The 17,838-nt window shown below is 36.0% G+C and overlaps 2 pseudogenes; one reads left to right on the top strand and one right to left on the bottom strand.

Moving 5' to 3' along the window:
• LOC105620806 overlaps positions 1 to 14,085 on the bottom strand; it is an 18,010-nt pseudogene extending 3,925 nt beyond the window's left edge.
• Positions 14,086 to 15,653: 1,568 nt separating this feature from the next.
• LOC105620788 lies at positions 15,654 to 17,048 on the top strand (annotated as a pseudogene).
• The last annotated feature ends 790 nt before the right edge of the window (positions 17,049 to 17,838 follow it).

The raw sequence follows: 17,838 nt of genomic DNA, 5'->3' as shown, positions 1-17,838 counted from the left end.
GANANANAAGAGNGGAGAAGGAAGAGAGAGAGAGAGAACCGCAGCCAGAGCAGTTTGGGCAGCTATGAAAGTCAAAATGAAGAATTAGTATGGGTTTGAAAGTAAGGAAGAAAAAAAGAGCAAGCGGATACTTCTGATAGCGAAACACGGCGGCATCCTGCCTGTTCTACTATTGCTTGACATTCTCGATCATTGGTCGACGGCACAAGGAGAACCGCTAAGGCAGTAGACGATAACAGCTGCGGCGCAGCATCAGCTGGACTGCAACGTCATAATCGCGTAATGAAAGGCCGCAACGTTTATCTCACTCCCTACTAGCGCGGACAAGGCATCACGCGTAGAAAAAAAAATGTCGATGAAACGTTAAAAATGCCGAGGAGAATAACTACTGATATATAATTGCAACAACTTGTAAACCGTATGCGCATTCCATATTTTAGATGCATCTTTATGCGTACTATATACCGAAGGAGTATCTACTATATATCAAAGGAGTACGTCAAAACGAAAGCGATATCGTAAATCTGAACAATGCTGAGGGACCTGATACGCATTGGGTAGCGTATGCGGAAAGAGAGAATCGCGTCACGTACTTTGACAGTTTTGGCAATCTTCGACTGCCGAATAAACTTGAACGGTATATGGCAAACAGTGTAATCGAATACAATCGCACATCTCATCAACGTTACAGTTAGAACAATTGTAGCTTTGTCTACAGTTTTTATGAACGATTGATAAGCAATTTAAGGATCGACATTGCGTTGTTTAACTCAGTACTCGTTTGAAACATGTCGCTGACCAGTAAGAGCAGTCCTCGCCGTGACCTACTTTTCAGCGGTAGATTTGGGTGACGGCGGTTACGAGCTCAGTCTAATGGATATTGAAACGTATTATACTTTAGCCAAATTCAACAATAAATTTTACTACGGTAACGAGGAAATTGTCATTCGCGAAGAATCGTACGATGCGTGATAGAACAGTATATCTGAAACGTGAAATTTTATGTTCTCACGATGCAAAGAGCAAGGAGAATGAAGAGTTCCCGCTGGTTGATCGCACCAACAACAATACGATGAGAAGTGAGATCAAATGCGCCTATCGGATAAATTTTGAAAACCTCACAACATTGGCTCGCTGCTGGGATTTTTGTCGCGTGCTGGAGTCGCGATAGTGACACAAGTTCCAATAAATTATCAACATGAATATCATACGTATCGAGTGCAACGTGACGCGGGTAAAGCAACGACAGGTATACGATACACGAATTTTCGCCGAGCATGCCACCGGGATATAAGATATCAGAAAGACCGACGCAAATTATTTACCTTTTGATCGTTGTACGGAGCATTACGGATCTGACGATTCGCGTGCTGGATCAAGACGGTCGATTGCTTGAGTTTCGTAGAGAACAGATCACAGTTAGGTTAGGTTGTGCTAACGTGAGATGCTTGTTGAACAGACGAGAGATATACCTTTTACTGGAAAGACTACACCTGGAAAAAACTCACTGCATCCAATGTTGCATTCTTAAAGTCATTGGATTTCATCATACAAAATGGCTAATATCCTTACCGGATGAACATTACCGGTGAACCGATTTTTGACGACCGCATCATCGTCAAGATTGAGATTCATACATACAATCCGTACGCCAACACTATGTTTGGACATAACGACGAGATACGGATACCCATACAGCAGGATTTGTACATGTTGCCGTGCGACAGTTTTCTCTACATCGAAGAAAGATAGATGATGAAGAAAGATGAAGAAGAAAAACGATCCAGAAGAAAAATTACGATTACAATTGGTGGGAAATTCTGCGACGGAGCCAGAGGTTGAATTATTCAAAGTGCAGTGGTGGATGCCTCGTTGCGTTAAACGAGGTCAATAAATTATCAATGCTGTGAGCATTGGAAAGCAGTCGTTATCTGAGCATAAGTTTTCGCTAAAATCTGCACGAGTATTCAGTACGAGTATTCTGTTAAGAAGAATACGACCAAACATTTATGTGCTGTCAAAACGGTGACTCAACTTGAGAAGCCGCGATATGTTATCTTTGCCCTGCAAACCGGTCGAAAGAATGTCAATGAGATGTAAGCGTTCGATGATTGTAATTTGAGTAACGTGAAACTTTATCTAAATTCGACATTTTATCCGTACGACGATTTAAATCTAGATTTTGGCAAAAAGAGATACGCCATCCTGTTTGATATGTACGCGAGTTTTTCATAAAACATATTATGGAATCAATTTCGAAACGCTGCTCAACGTGTGTTCTCGTTTATCGAGAAAGAGCTTTCTGCGGTCATTGATTGCTCGCGAATCAAAAACAATGAATCCGTCAAAAGCACCACTGGAGCACATAGAATTTGACTGCAAGAAACCCGCCTATTGTCTCATCATACACGATCGTAATCGAGTATTGTCCGTTGTCACGTAGTGCGCAAGATTATATAAATTGCAAGGCCAGAAAGTATTTAGAACTCTAAAGGGAGAGAAAAACATAATCTTGAAGAATTGTTCGTCATAGTCGTACCAACATTTGTGGATTTGCAAGGATTCATCGTTAACAAGAAATTTATCGTCAAAGAAGTAGCGGTGCTGAAACAAGGGACCGTTCTCACACATTACATTTTTACGAGTCCCGTGCCATGAAAATTTTTGACAAGATCCAACAGGTCTTGCGCTTCCTGGTTGAGTGCTTATCATCATGGATGGGAGGATGGGATAGTCCCGTATAGCGAGATGAAATCCCTGATCACGACTGCAGTATTTGAAGATGATGTTATCGTGTATGTCAAGGAACGGAAGAAACGAACGTGGTTGTGAAATTTGTTTCTGGCAGCAAGTTTCACAGCCACGATGAGTGAAAACACATGGAGACCTTGAATGCAGTTTACGAAAACATGAAATCTTTAATTACCAGGTATGTAAATATGAAACCGGAATTTATCAATAGATGGCCATAGATGTCAATGTAGTTGTCGTCAGACGGCGCCATTGACGCCATTTCCTTGTTCTGACAAAGATTTTCAACTCACAACAATACAAGTTTCATACAACAGTATAGTTTGTAATAGCGTTGAACATGTCGAATTTTGTGCCTGAAAACTACGATTTGCGGACAGCATTGATTTTCTGTTACCATTTGAAGAAAACTGCTGCAGAATCGCATCGAATGCTTGTCGAAGCTTACGGTGAGTATGCTTGATAAATTACAGTGCTTTGAGTGGTTTAAAAAATTCAAAAGTGGCGATGATTTGAGAAACGAAGAACGTGGAAAACCACCGAAAAAGTTTGAAGACAGCGAATTGCAAGCATTGTTGGATGAGGATGACGCTCAAACTCAACAACAACTCGCGGATCAATTGAATGTGACACGAGAAGCCGTCTCCATACATTTGAAATCCATGAGAAAGATTCAGAAGATGGAAAAATGGATTCCACATGAACTAAATGAAAGCAGGAAAACCGAAAAACCACTTGCGAAATGCTGCTCGCCAGGCTGCTGCGTACAAAAGAAAGTCATATCTTCATTGAAACTCCATTGTGACTGGCGAAAAGTGGATATATTTTGAGAATCCTAAAAGATCATGGGTAACTCTAGGCGAACCATCGATACCGACTCCAAATCGCTATAGACGGAAGATAATGCTCTGTGTTTGATGGGATCAGAAAGGTGTGATCTATTATGAGCTGCTAAAACCTGGCGAAACCGTCAATACTAACCGTTACCGACAACAAATGATCAATTTGAATCAAGCTTTGTATGAAAAACGAATATCAAAAAAGGCGACACAAAGTGATTTTGCTTCATGATATTTGCACCATCATATACACCAAAACTGGTCAAGGAAACGATTGAGGCATTTGGTTGGGAAATACTTTCGCATGCGGCTACTCACAAGACTTGGCTCCGTCCGATTACCACTTATTTGCATCGATGGGACGAACTTGCTCAGCAGCGCTTCACTTCTTACGAAGATGTACGAAAATGGCTAGATGACTAGTTTGGCTCAAAAGAGCAACAATTTTTTTGGCGTGGCATCCACAAATTGTCAAACAGGTGAAAAAATGCTATCGATGGGCAATACTTCGAATAAAATATTTTTTATCATTTTCATGCAATAAACGTGTATTTTCTATAAAAAAATTCCAATTTCATATTTATATACCTGGTATTCTAGATGATTATAATACTATACGATGTAGAAAACATGTAAAGAATTATGCTTTGCAAAATATATTTGAAATATTTAACTGATGATTGCGACGCCAGGAAGAATTGTAAATTTTTAAATAAAATATATAATATGTTATCTCGCATCAATATGTTTTTCCTCTATCCTGACCAGTAGACATATAAATAAGTATATAATATGTATATATATTTATTTATTTACATACTACTGATCTTAACATATACTTATTGTTAATGGTATATATTAATGATAAGTATGGTAAGTATAGCGCGCGGTGAGGACCTGGTGGCGGCAGTCCGCGTCCGCAGACGGCGGCGAGAACCGATGGCAGCAGTGGTAACGGACCATGCCCGGCGACCATTGATCCCACGTTTTTACCGCGACGCGGACGCAAGCTTCCGCACATCTCCGCTACGTAATTTCCCGCTACATAATTTCTGGCTACGTAATTTCCCGCACCCGTGACATCCTCGCTCCTCCCCTCCCCCTCCCATACCACCATCCCCGCGATATCACTATCATCGTCATTTTCCATCTTTCCATTTCCTGTGACGTTACACCCTCGCCGACTGACATCATCCGCCTTCCCCTCCCTCTGTGAAGTTATCCCTCTCGCCTAGTGACGTCATCCTCCTCCCCCTGTGACGTCTCTCCCCTCGTCTATTGATGTTATCCCTCACTCCCCCCCCCCGTGGATCCTTCCCCGCGCCACTCCCTCCCCTGTCCCTCATCTCTTCCTCGGAGTTCTTGAATCCGCCTTGTTTACCTGTTCCGTTGAATCAGTAGCGCGATACTAAGATTCTTGAAATCGTGAGCGAACTCTGCGAGCGATACATTTTAAGGGCAGTTACGGATTCCCTAATCGCATAACCAAGCGATTTTGTTGAAGAGCTCGAGCGTTTTCGATCCGCTGGGCATGTTGAGACTGACAGTTACAATAAAAATTCTATTACAAAAAACATGGCAATATCGAATAGGGTCAAAATTGTGAAATATTACATTATTATCGGAATATAAAACGAATTTTGATAATTTAAGTTGCAATTCGAATGCGCGAATAGATTGCAGTATCTACAGATGACAATGATCGCGTATCGGATGCGAACGATTTCTCACAGATGTGACAACACGTCGCGCCTCCTATTGTTTACATAACGTTTTTATGGGCATGACGGATACGATATTTTTCACGCGATGCGCCAAATCTTTGAGTTGTCGCACGAACCATGCTATACAATCTTCATCGCGACGGAGATAATACAATGATAACGCGTCGTCGTACGCGCATCGCACGTAGTAGCCTATGCTAAACGCTTCATGCCGCTGATACGCGTACGACGCGTCTTCCTTATCGGATTCATTCCGTTTTCCGCAGGACACAGTCCAGATCGACATAGACGATAAACGGTACTCATTCCCAATTATTATAGTTATCGAATTCGAGTCATTTTTGTCTTCGTTCGGCAGTTGAATGGCACAGTCGTTCATCTTATTACAGTCTTCGCTGTGGATCTCCAACGTTGCGCTTGAACTGAAATAATGGAGGCATCTATAAATAGAGAAATCATTTTTCTATTTCTTTTTACTGTCTTTTAAATATTTTTTTTTATTGATTTTTCTTATTATGTTTACCGATCACAAAAATATTTCCTGTTCTTTTTCCCAGTAATTTGTGATTTTATAAGGCGAGATAGATCTTTTATCCACGCAAAGTGTCTAACATTGTCGTTGTATGAATCTTGAAGGTACAGGAGATTGACATGTTTGTCCCCCTTGTTGCCTGTGAGTCGTAGAGGAAGAGGAAGTCTGTTTATCTTCGATACTGAATCTGTTGATCGATATATTGTTGAGATCTTCGAATATCTTTGAACGTTATCGGAAATTCGATATCCGCGAGATTCAACATAGTAATATAATACGCGGATATGACGATTTTCTATTCACATGACTTTTAGCCGAATATAGAGCGGCTATCACCGACTACGCGAACATACATTATCCGTCGAACGCACGTCATCATTTCTTAAGTATGATTTCTCGCGACACCTCGAAGCAACATCTCGCGCGCATTGGATTGCTTATTCATATTCACTACCAAATTGAGAATTCGCGACAATGCTCATCCACTGTCGCGATCCTGAAATTCATCCAGTGATGACGTCACCATGAAATATGTCATGACATGTTGTGTGATTTGTCCTTGAAAAAATTGATTACGCTGAATCTAATAAAGCTGTCGACACTTGTGAAATTGCGAACGTCGAATTTTTGTTGTGTTAAATTACATTGATGTCATCGCGAGACGCGTCAAATAACAAATGATGCGGCAAACACCTAACGTTTATGATAAAAATTCAAATATTGAATGTGAATTATTAGTTACACTATGGATAATACTATGTATAGTATATGAAAACTAAACGAATAATTATATATGTCTCAGCATTTGAAATTATTCATTCTTTCCGTCTTTATGATATTTATTCGTTTTTTCCTTCCTATCTTCTTCATGATATCAGTATTATATGTGCTGGTAGCATCATCGTAATCTATAATATCATCGCGTCCGATAATATCGCTACGCTCACTTTAAAAGCATTATTAGAATATAATCGAATAAATACAATAGAAATAAAAAATATATATGTATATGTATATATTTAATGCGAGAATAAATAAAAGGAGTTACATAGGAAGCTGCAATGAGAGAAAAGTATCATAAGTATAAGATGGACATGAATCGCAACGGGCAGCATAACGTATGAGAGAAAGATGGTAAGTATATGAGATAGAGTACATGGCTACGGCGTCGGCGGCGGCTGTTCAATATCTCAATATGTATAACGGTAACATTTGATAGTCGGATGCTCTGTGCACAACAAAGGCAACTGCCCCAGAACTTATTATGTCGATCTTCTCGCGGTAACGCTTTTGATTTTACTTCGTTTTATATACATCGACTGCCATAGATACATCCCAGTCTCGCTGCAGCGAAGTATGCTTTTCAGTGTCAGTCTTGTCCATGTCTTGTTCACGCGCGGATTCTTTCTATATAAAACAAAAATTCTCTGCTTTAAAACAAATTTTCTGCTCTATGTCTTGTCTGCGCGCGGATTCATTAGATGTATGTATTTAAATGATGTGTGTATGTAAAATGAAATTCAGAGAGCTCTATAAATTTGAAAAAAATAATGAGGGAGAAGAGAAAATGCTCCTCTTGAGAGTTCAACGAAGGTTCCAATATGCTAACGAGGAAGAGTCATTCGAAAGAATACACCGCGAGAACCCTCGCAGTCGTCGAAAGAGCTCAAGCACTAATTTCGGATGATCAAAGGCAATCGTTGCGCATTTTGAAGTTTGTAGTGAAGCCGTGGATGAAAGAAGTGACGTTTGGAAGGCCATATGTTTTTCAGTAGGACGGTGCATCATCCACCAACTCAACCATTTGATTTAAAATTGGCTCTCAGACAACATCGATATGTTTTGGTCCAAAGAATTCTAGCCTCACAGCCCAGAAATTTCTTGGACTACTACGTATGGAGCATAGTTGAAAGAATCAAACAAGTCTCGGCATGGACAGTGCTACAGCATGCGTGCAAACGTTTCAAACCGAGAATAGAAGTCATCATTCAAGCTAATGAAGGATATATCGAATAATTGTACTCTACAGGGATTCTCCAAGTGCCATGTAAAAGAATTTTTTTGTAATATTTAATTTTTCATTAAAAACATTTTGTTTAAAGAAATTCTTCGATTTGTCCGGATTTTGGTGACGCTGTATACTACTCATCTCGTTACTTCGATTGGAGCTGAGCGCAGCATTGCTGCTTGCAAAATTGGTCGAAAGAATTCAATCATCGATCGATTTAGCCGATACAGAGATGTTTATGTAGACGGATTCCACTGTAACCTTGTAGTAGATATCGTCTCCATCGCGCAGATGATCAGTTTTTGTCTTCCACTTGAGTCAGAAAAATACAGCAGATGACCGAGGGCTCGAAATCGCGGCACGTGCCGTCAGCGGAAAATCCAACCGAGCTTTTGTCGCGAGGAATGAACTTGTCGAGTTTGTGCGATTCCAGCATGTGATGGAACGGTCCTCCGTTTCTTCAATTCGAGGAGGCTCGTTGGCTGAGTCGAGAACCGATTGAGGAATCGTCGGATCTACCGGAGTAAAAGAAATCGGTGATGGCAGCAACCTTGATGGACATGTCAATTGTGTTGGAGTGGTTGCGTAGACATTATAGTTTGGAGATGATAGCGTGCGTGATAGCGATTTTATTCCCGTCAATCAAAAGTTTGTGAATTGTTTGTGTTTCACAAGGTGTCAGCGGCCATAATCCGAAGCGTGCAGCGGGAGACTATCGATTGTTGAGCGAAACATTGACGTTTCTAACCGCATATTAGCGTTGACGCCTTTTCTGGACAAAAGTGTAATAATTAGAGTAGGTTGAAAAATTCCAAATTACCGTACGAAGCACGCCATCCGATGCTGTTGCCCAAAAAACTCCTGTAAAGCTAACCTCATTATTAAAAAAATTAATAAATTTTTTTTAAGAGTTTTGAATAGATTTCCAATAGCTCCAGATAAGTTTAAGAAATAGTTCTGGCCATTAAAGCTATGGCTTTAAAAAAACGCCATAAAAACGTAATTAAAAAAATGGGGAGTTAACTTTCTGCAGACCTCCATTTTCGAAAACAATCTTTTTTTTTTAAAAGTTCTGGATAGATAGATCTGGATAGATAATTCTGGATAGAACCTAATAGATTTAAGAAGTTCCATTCGAGAAAGTAAAAAAAACATCATTGAAAAACCCAAAATTGACACTTGAGAAACAGCCACTTTGAAAATATTATTTTTATACAATTTTCTTATTAAGATTTTTTTAATAGAATTCTGCGAGGGCTACTCAGAATTCTCAACAGAACTGTCAGAACTCTTCAAAAAATTTTTGCTTTTCTAAGTTAGAAAATAGACATCTATAATCGCTGGTAATTTTTTCAGTTCAAATTCTACGAATTTTTGTCATTAGAATTTTCGACATTTTGCAATTTTTATGTGTCTTTTTACCTTTTATGTGGGTAACCCCTTCGAAATAAATGGGTTTTCCTCTTTCGAAGTAGATACTTCCGAAATTGTAAGAAATAGTAAAAATTGTATGAAGTGACAGTTACATGATTTCAGAATTACTTTACAATAAAAAATAAAAATTTTTTTTAATTTGTTTATTTGTGTTTTTATTCTCTCATCACTCTCCATTTTTAATTTTGATTTCTAAAATTATTTAATTTTGATTTTTTTTTATTTTGAATTTGTCTTGCCAGTTTAATGTTAAGTAGCGCAACATTTTTTTTTAAACGGCATAGGGTACAAAATTTTAAGAGTACAAATTAATATAAAATGAATATATATACGAGGGCAAGTCAATAAATTTTTAGAAAAACATAGTAAAACACATTTTTTTTGATCGATTCATTTTTATTTCTTAATATAATCTCTTTTTAGCTCGATACATTTCCAACGATTTTCTAACTTTTTCAGGGCGTCCGAATAATATAATTTGTCCAACTCTCCAAAATAAGTCTCTGTCTTCAAAATAAGCTCTTTCAGCGATGAGCTGCTCTCTGGTAGTGAATCTCTTTTCTCCGAACATTTCTTCAGGTTTGGAAACAGGAAATAGTCGCAGGGGGCTAAATTTGGCGAATATGCTGGATGGGGAAGCAATTCGTAGCGGAATTCGTTGAATTTGGTATCGGTGCCGGACACGTGTGAATCCGTGCATTTTCTTGATGGAAGAGCACTTTCTTTTTCGCTAAATAGGGACGTTTTTTCTTTAAAATATTGTTGAAACGGTCCAATAAGGTTGCGTAGTAATCGCTATTGTCGATTGTTTCGACGGAAAGTAATCGATATGAATTATACCGCGTGCATTTCAGAAAACTGTGACCATCACCTTTCCGGCCGATTTTACGGTCTTCGCCTTCTTCGGAGCTGGTTTACTCGATGAAGTTCATTGTTTTAACTGTTCCTTCATCTCGGGTGTGAAGTAATGGATCCATGTTTCGTCCATAGTAATGAATCGACGCAGAAATTCATCTGGATTACGTTGAAACATCTCCAAACATTGTTTTGAAATCATCACGGTCACGCTTGTGGTCCACAGTGAGCAAACGCGGCACCCATCTTGCCGATAGCTTTTTCATACCAAATTGTTCGTGCAAAAATTGAAATCATTGTGCTATGTGATATGTCTGTGGCCTCAACAAGCGCTCATGCACTTTCACTCGTCGATCAGTCAAAACAATATCGTGGACTTTATCGATGATTTCTGGTATAGCAGCCTCAATTGGACGTCCTGAACGAGGTGCATCACATATGGATCACGACCACGTTTAAATTCATTCACCCAATTGTATACAGTCGTGAATGCTGGTGCAGATGTGCTATGAACATTATCCAACTCGGTTTTGATTTCTTTTGGTTAATTTTTCGTATGTAGATGTTTGATCACTGCACGAAACTCGTTTTTTTCTATTTTGCAAAAAATACAAAGGTTGTTCGCTTTAATCATCTACAGAAATGAAACTACGCGATGAATTCCGCTTAAAATTTGATAATAATAAGCTGAGAGATTCTACTTGTCAAAAAGTAATGTGATATGACACTGCGAGTGCCCTCTGACAGATTTTCTAAGAACTTATTGACTTGCCATCGTACCAATAGGTTTGATTTTGCTGATTTCATACTGCCCGCTTTATAAAGATAAAAATCCCGAATATTTAATGCTGGATTTCATTTGGCTCAAGAATATTAATTAAAGAATATAACTGTATTTATAATTTTTGATATTTCATACTGTTATATATAAAAAAATATGTATGTATATTAATAAATCTATATTTAACAATTATATATAACAGTTCTGTTGAGAGTTCTGTTGAGAGTTGGGTAGCCCCCGCAGAGTTCTATAAAATATCTTGATGAGAAAATTATATAAAAATAATACTTTCAAAGTTATGGCTGTTTTTTAAGTGTCAATTTCGGGTTTTTCAATGATGTTCTTTTTACTTTCTCGAACGGAACTATTTTTTAAACCTATCAGAAATTTTGGAACTTTTCAAAATCTATCCAAAACTCTAAAAAAATGATTTTCTTTTAAAATAAGAGGACTGCGTGAAGTTAACCCCCCATTTTTTCGCGTTTTTATAGCTTTAATGGCCAGAACTATTTCTTAAACTTATCAGGAACTCTGAAGCTATTGGAAATCTATTCAAAACTCTAAAAAAAATTATTTTTATAAATAATGGGGACTAGCTTTACAGGGGTGCCGAAGAGTCATGACATTATTCATAGAGAACATTATTAAAACATTACATTCAACAGAATTATAGGCAACCATGCACGCTGTGCGACAGCGATGTTTGACAGTTCGTAGAATAATATATAATTGTGTAAATATGTTTCAAGTATAGGCCGATTGCATCACAGGCGATTATGGCGGAAGGACCGCGTCAGAATTTCGCGATTTACACATACGGGTATAGATTATCCCGATTTTTTTCAAGGAATGTAAGAGACACAATGCCAGGATGCACAAAGCGTACATTTGCATATTTATTTGTTTTGCAACTAAAGCTGTCCATTTAGAAATTGTAAGCGATTTTACAAAGACTTTCCTGAGAGCGTTCAAATTATAGCAGAGGCAATCCAATAACTTTATATTCTGACAATGGCATGACGTCAAAACAAATAAACAATTAAAAGTATTTTACGAGTTGGTTAATGCTGAATCTTCACAATCGGCAATTAAGATATTATTGCGTGCGCACGAGGTAACGTGAAAATTTATACCACTCAATGCCTCATATTTTGGCGAATTGTGAGAGGCGGCGGTTAAATCCGCAAAGTTTCACATGCATTGTGTATTAAGTTAATCTTATCTTACATTAGAAGAAACGCAAACGGTATTGTGCAAAATCAAAGCAATTTTAAACTTGCAACCACTTACTTCGTTAAGTACAGACCCAAATGATTTAAATTGTATTACTCCGGGTCATTACAGCGCTGAACAACAGCTTCCCAGATTTCAGATTTGACGGAAGAAAACCCAAGATGACTACTGCGCCGGCAGCGAGTGGATCCATCAGCAATTTTGGAAACGCTGAAGCGACGAATATTTACACATTAATTAAACGAAAGTGGAAGGCCAACAAGAATAAGCAATTGTGTATCGGCCAATTGATTCTTATAAAACAATCTGGCTTGAGCCCCCTGCAGTAATTGTTGGACAGAGTGAAGCAAATTCATTCCAACAGCGTTACAAGAACGGTTACATTGCAGACGACGAAGAGTCAATTCACAAGGCCATTGATCACTGGCCATACTTCTACTTGAAGAGGACGGAAAGGAGTGATTGTTTTACATTTGACCTCATCATATTTAATTCTATCATAATTGTGATTTATTATAAATAATTAATGAAATTATTATAACAATTATTTTGTGATACAGTAAACATAATTGTATTTAAAATTGTATTTAAAATAAAATTATTAATCTTAGAAAGCGGTGACTGGTAATATTTCAATTATAATTTGTTTTAGAGAATAGAAATTGTCTTCTTTATTCTGATCAAAATCATTTTCTCTTAACAAAAAAAAAAGAAATGTAAAAAAGAAATTAAATTACAATACTTTACCTTTCTAATTTGTCTACGCAGGCGTCTTTATAATCATGAATCCAACGAATACCATTAAAATGGCAAATGTCGCGCGCATGTCTTCAGAAAGTTCTTCAGGTTCCGGCTATTGAAAATTGTCAATGATCGGGATTATGTTGCATTGTGATTGCAGCGCGGCAACAATTTTCTATAAGATAATAAAAAATAAATTGATACTATACTTCGCAAAATAAATTAAATACTCTCAATTTTAGAGTATTTTCATTTGCTGAGAAAAAAGATAATTAGTGAAAGATATTTTTTAAAACTTTCTCTTCTTTAATTTTAAATTTTCTAAAAAATGAATTGAGTTAATTGAAAATTTATTCATTTCTTTTTTGCGACTTCGAAATTGATAAAAGCAATGAAAAAAGCAAGCATACATTTTAAATAATTTAATAGTGTATAATTAACCCTTAGTACACACAACTCTGGCAGTCTATCAACATCAGGATATTTGTAATCCAGTGTTTTTTTTTGCTTGTTTCTCGGATTGTGATGCATTGATTTTAACAAATTTTTTTAATCTATCGTTTGAAGACTGAAAAAAAAGAATTTTTGAATTAGAAAGTCTAAAATGTCGTAGCACAAAAGATATTTTGCAATAAGTGAAAAGGGATCGGAAGAAAACGTGAACTATGAAAATCGGGTGAGGTTACGCTAACTCCACTGTGTGTACTGAGGATTAAAGAAAATTGTAAAAATATCTCAATATTTTTCTAACAAAAAAATACGATGAAAGACTCACCCTATGTACCCAATCCTTGCACTCGCTGTCTTGTATACACCTCTCCAAAGCCTGGGGTGTAAATACGAGGAGGAAGTATTTGGTCTGCCTGATGCTCTGTAGCAAGTTGTTGTCAAACTTGCCGGCCTCAAGCCTCTCGACGTAGATGAAAAACCATAAAGCCCTGCAACTGTAGATATACCTTCAACAGACTCATCACTTGCAAGCAGTATGATCTACAATAACTGATGAAGACGTCAAGGAACGTGTTAGGCGATTTGTACTCGCACGAGCTGAACTGATTATGCTGCATGTTCTTGATGGCGTCAAGTATCCTGAGCCAATGAATACTATTGGTGATGCCACACTCCGCCAGTAATTGATCCTCCGAGAGATTTCGTATCGAGTCCATGTCTACTCCGGTGTTCAGCATGCTATACGTGTAGATGGAGAACTCCTGGCTAATCGACTGCAGGAAGCTATTCAAATTATCAGTGTCGCGACTACTGTAATCAAATTCTATTTGAATTAATTATATTTGAAAAATAAAGCTATGAACGAAAAAAGAAATGGCATCAGCAGTATATTGTAAATTAATTACAATTTTTTACTTGTACTTTATTCGGCATATTCTTACAATTAACTACATTTTGAAGTAAAAAATGCTATTACAGTCTTCAAGTTAGAGTGAAATCGAACTTTGACAAGAAGGAAAATTTGAAGCATCGATTATGGCTATTTTCCTTTCAAGAAACAAAATATTCTATTTTTTTTATTCATTGAATAGAGAAGGATAGAACAATGTTTATGTCGACTGTATCTTCTAAAAGATAAACAGCCTAAATTAAATGCCTGAGTTTTGCGAAGTAAATCAATTCAAAAATTTATGATTTTTCAAACTAAGACCGTATCATCGCCAATTTCTCACGTTCTTTTGGAAAATTGCAAAAGTTGCGCGAACGATCGCGAGTACTCACGAATACATGTTAGTATTCGCGAATATACGCGAGTGCCAATACTATCAGATCGACGAGTGACAACAACGCACCTTCTTCAACAGGAGTGAAAAGAACTTCAGTTTGTCGAGCGAGAGTTAACCTCAAAAGCGCGCGACAAGTTCGCATCTGTGCACAAAATATGAAAATCGTGGTCTCACCTGAGCGAAATGCTGTTCGAGTTGGTCTGCGAGATCAACAGCTAACGCTTTTATGTACGACAATCACAGAAATCACAATATATACGAGAGCAATGTGAAAATCATCCTACCACACTTTAGGAAAAAAGAATGACAACTACACCACCGAGCACCGTCATCACTCGCAGTTGTAGTCAGGCTCGTCAACTTTTTAATGCGAAATTTATTCTTCGAAATAAAATCTGATTCCATCGAAAGTTTCCACCATCGTTATTCGTCATCATACATTTATCATAATATTTATTATATACCCTATTATTATCATATTGTTAATTTATTATATTACTATTAATTTTTTGTTATTATTTGATAAATTGCGATATTTTAGCATTTTCTTCTTTTGATATCAACATTCTACATTCTAGGTAATTTAATATTCTAGTAACATCTTTAAATTTGAATAAATTTTTCATCTCCAAATTCTTACTGGGCTGCGTTCAGAAATTACGCTCTAGAGTACATTTTTGCTATAATATACATACGTGACGTAACCTATAGCTTAGAGTTATCTAGACGCAATTTCTGAACGCTGTGTTCTTGTGTGTTCTTAAAATTTGTTCATTGGTTTATTTTCAAGTTAAGTTAGTAAATTCGAGCAGAATTGGCGCCAACCATTAGTTCATGCTTACGTTCAGATCGGATTGTTTGTTGATGTCTGATAAATTCTTTTTGACTAAATCCAAATTAGTTGTAGTTTATAATTTGATTGAATCCAAATTAGTTGTAGTTTATAATTTGATTGAATCCAAATTAGTTGTTGTTTAAGAATTTGTGAACGTCTGCAATTCAGACGTTCACAAAAGACGATGGTTAGACGAAAAATTACTCCAAGGTTAATCTTATTTCTATTAGATGTCTATACTTGCTTTCACGTTATCAGAATTATTTATCACAGTTATTTTACATATTGATGTAATAATCATTAGTGTAATAAATTATGTCTCACTAATGCTGTCATTTATATACATATACATTTCTATGTGCATTTATGTAATAATAATCTAGTAATCTCTTAGTATTTATTAATTAGTATTTTTATTGTATCATTTTTTTATATCTGAGATCATATTTTTTAATGAAATATCTATATATATTGTATAACGTATAAATAATATATTTCCAACAAAAAATTCTTCGGAGAAAAGAGGAAATAAAGACAATATAAGTGGATGGATTTTCATTTAATGACATAAGTTGATACAAATATCATTCTGTCTGGTTCTTTGCGAAGAAAGATAGAACATTTATATAAATTTATATTACTAAATGAAAGACACTGACGAATGATACATGTTAGATTGAATCCTATATAAGTGTTGAATGCGTTAAATTTTCTAATGAAATAAATTATGTTATATATATTTATATATACATGCTATAATAAATACATTAAATTAACTATTCTATATTGATGATTTTGAATAATTGTTCTCAGACAACTGTAATAGTGAGTAAATATAAGCAGAAGAGCCATGTGCTGCAGGAAATTAAAGTGCTAAAGGAAATCTAAGGAGAATACACTTTCTCATATCTGAAATATGTTTTGCATGTTTAGTCAGAGAAATTATCCTCGACATATTTCCCAAAACGAATATCACCAAGTAAATATAACATCAATATAATTTATAAACCATAAATTTTTCATCAATTACATGGTACTGTTCGATTATATATTCATTTATATGATTGTTTGATTTAATTAATTAAGAAGAATGAATTTTATTTTACATGTGCTATAGAAGAGAATGTTTTATGTATAAAAAAAATCATGAAAAAAATAAAAATCAATGTTTTATTATATACATACAGTAAAATTTTCATGAAATATATTATGCTAATTTTTTTATTATTTTAATATAACATGCTATATTATATTTTAATATATAACATACTATGTATTTATATATATTTAAAATTATTAGACTTTTATATTAATGAAAAAAATTATCGAAACAAATATGAGTCTCAACGGGAGACTCTTACATCTCGATTATTATAGCATTCAACAAAGTTAAGTAATTCATTTGTAGAATACAAGTCACTACTCTTGAAGCCCTGCAAGAAACGACTGAGATGTATCTTGTGCAATTCTTTGAAGACGCGGTATTGTTGGCATCACGGCTAAACTCTTACGAGAAACGAAATGATTTTGTGCACGAATGCGCAGGCTGAGAGGCCGCAACGATGTCATCAATAGATAAGAATTTTATTTTATATAACTTTAGATAGATGTGTATGTGTGTGTAGATTAATGTTTCAAATACCTTAAGATGCATTAAGATAAAATGAATTCTTTCTTTTTGAATAAGTTTTTTTTCGAATAAGAGGCAATATTTTTGTTTTTTTATATAATACAGATTTGTATTAACGAAAATAAATAGAATAAGGCGGGGCTTATTCCGTTAGTTTCAATAATATGATTTACACAAACAATATCTTAGTGTCAAACATTTCAATAAAATCCATAACTTTATGAAACTTTGGTAAAATATACAGTTTTGCAATAATCAGGCGGATTTCTTAAATTACGAATATCGAAGCATTGCCGTTTTGATTTTCGGCAAGAGTGTATAGGCAATAGTAAAAATAGTGTTAAATAATAAAATATTGCGCGATCTGGGAAACAATCACATTATGTATCGAGTGTTCGATTTTTATCTTTCCACACATACGCACACAACACACAGGCACACACACACACACATGACGATATTCCCTATTAAAACTTAATAGGGACATGCAATTATTTTTTTCCCGTTAAAAACACATGAATAGTTCAGGATTTTATAGTACAAAAGATAGAAGTCTTGTAAAATATTCTTTGACTAATTTTGGAAGGATTTCATCTCGATGGAAACTTGATTTGAGATATATGAAGATATTTAAGAGATATACTCTGAGATTCTACCTATAAAAAAATATGTTGCGTCTTCAAGGCGCAAGTGACAATTTAATCCTTGAAACGCAAACGATCGATTGTGAGAAATTCTT

This window comes from Atta cephalotes, assembly GCF_000143395.1.
Source record: "Atta cephalotes unplaced genomic scaffold scaffold00029, whole genome shotgun sequence".
Taxonomy (NCBI): domain Eukaryota; kingdom Metazoa; phylum Arthropoda; class Insecta; order Hymenoptera; family Formicidae; genus Atta; species Atta cephalotes.
The sequence above is the reverse complement of the archived record's forward strand: the minus strand, read 5'-3'. Positions and strand labels throughout refer to the sequence as shown.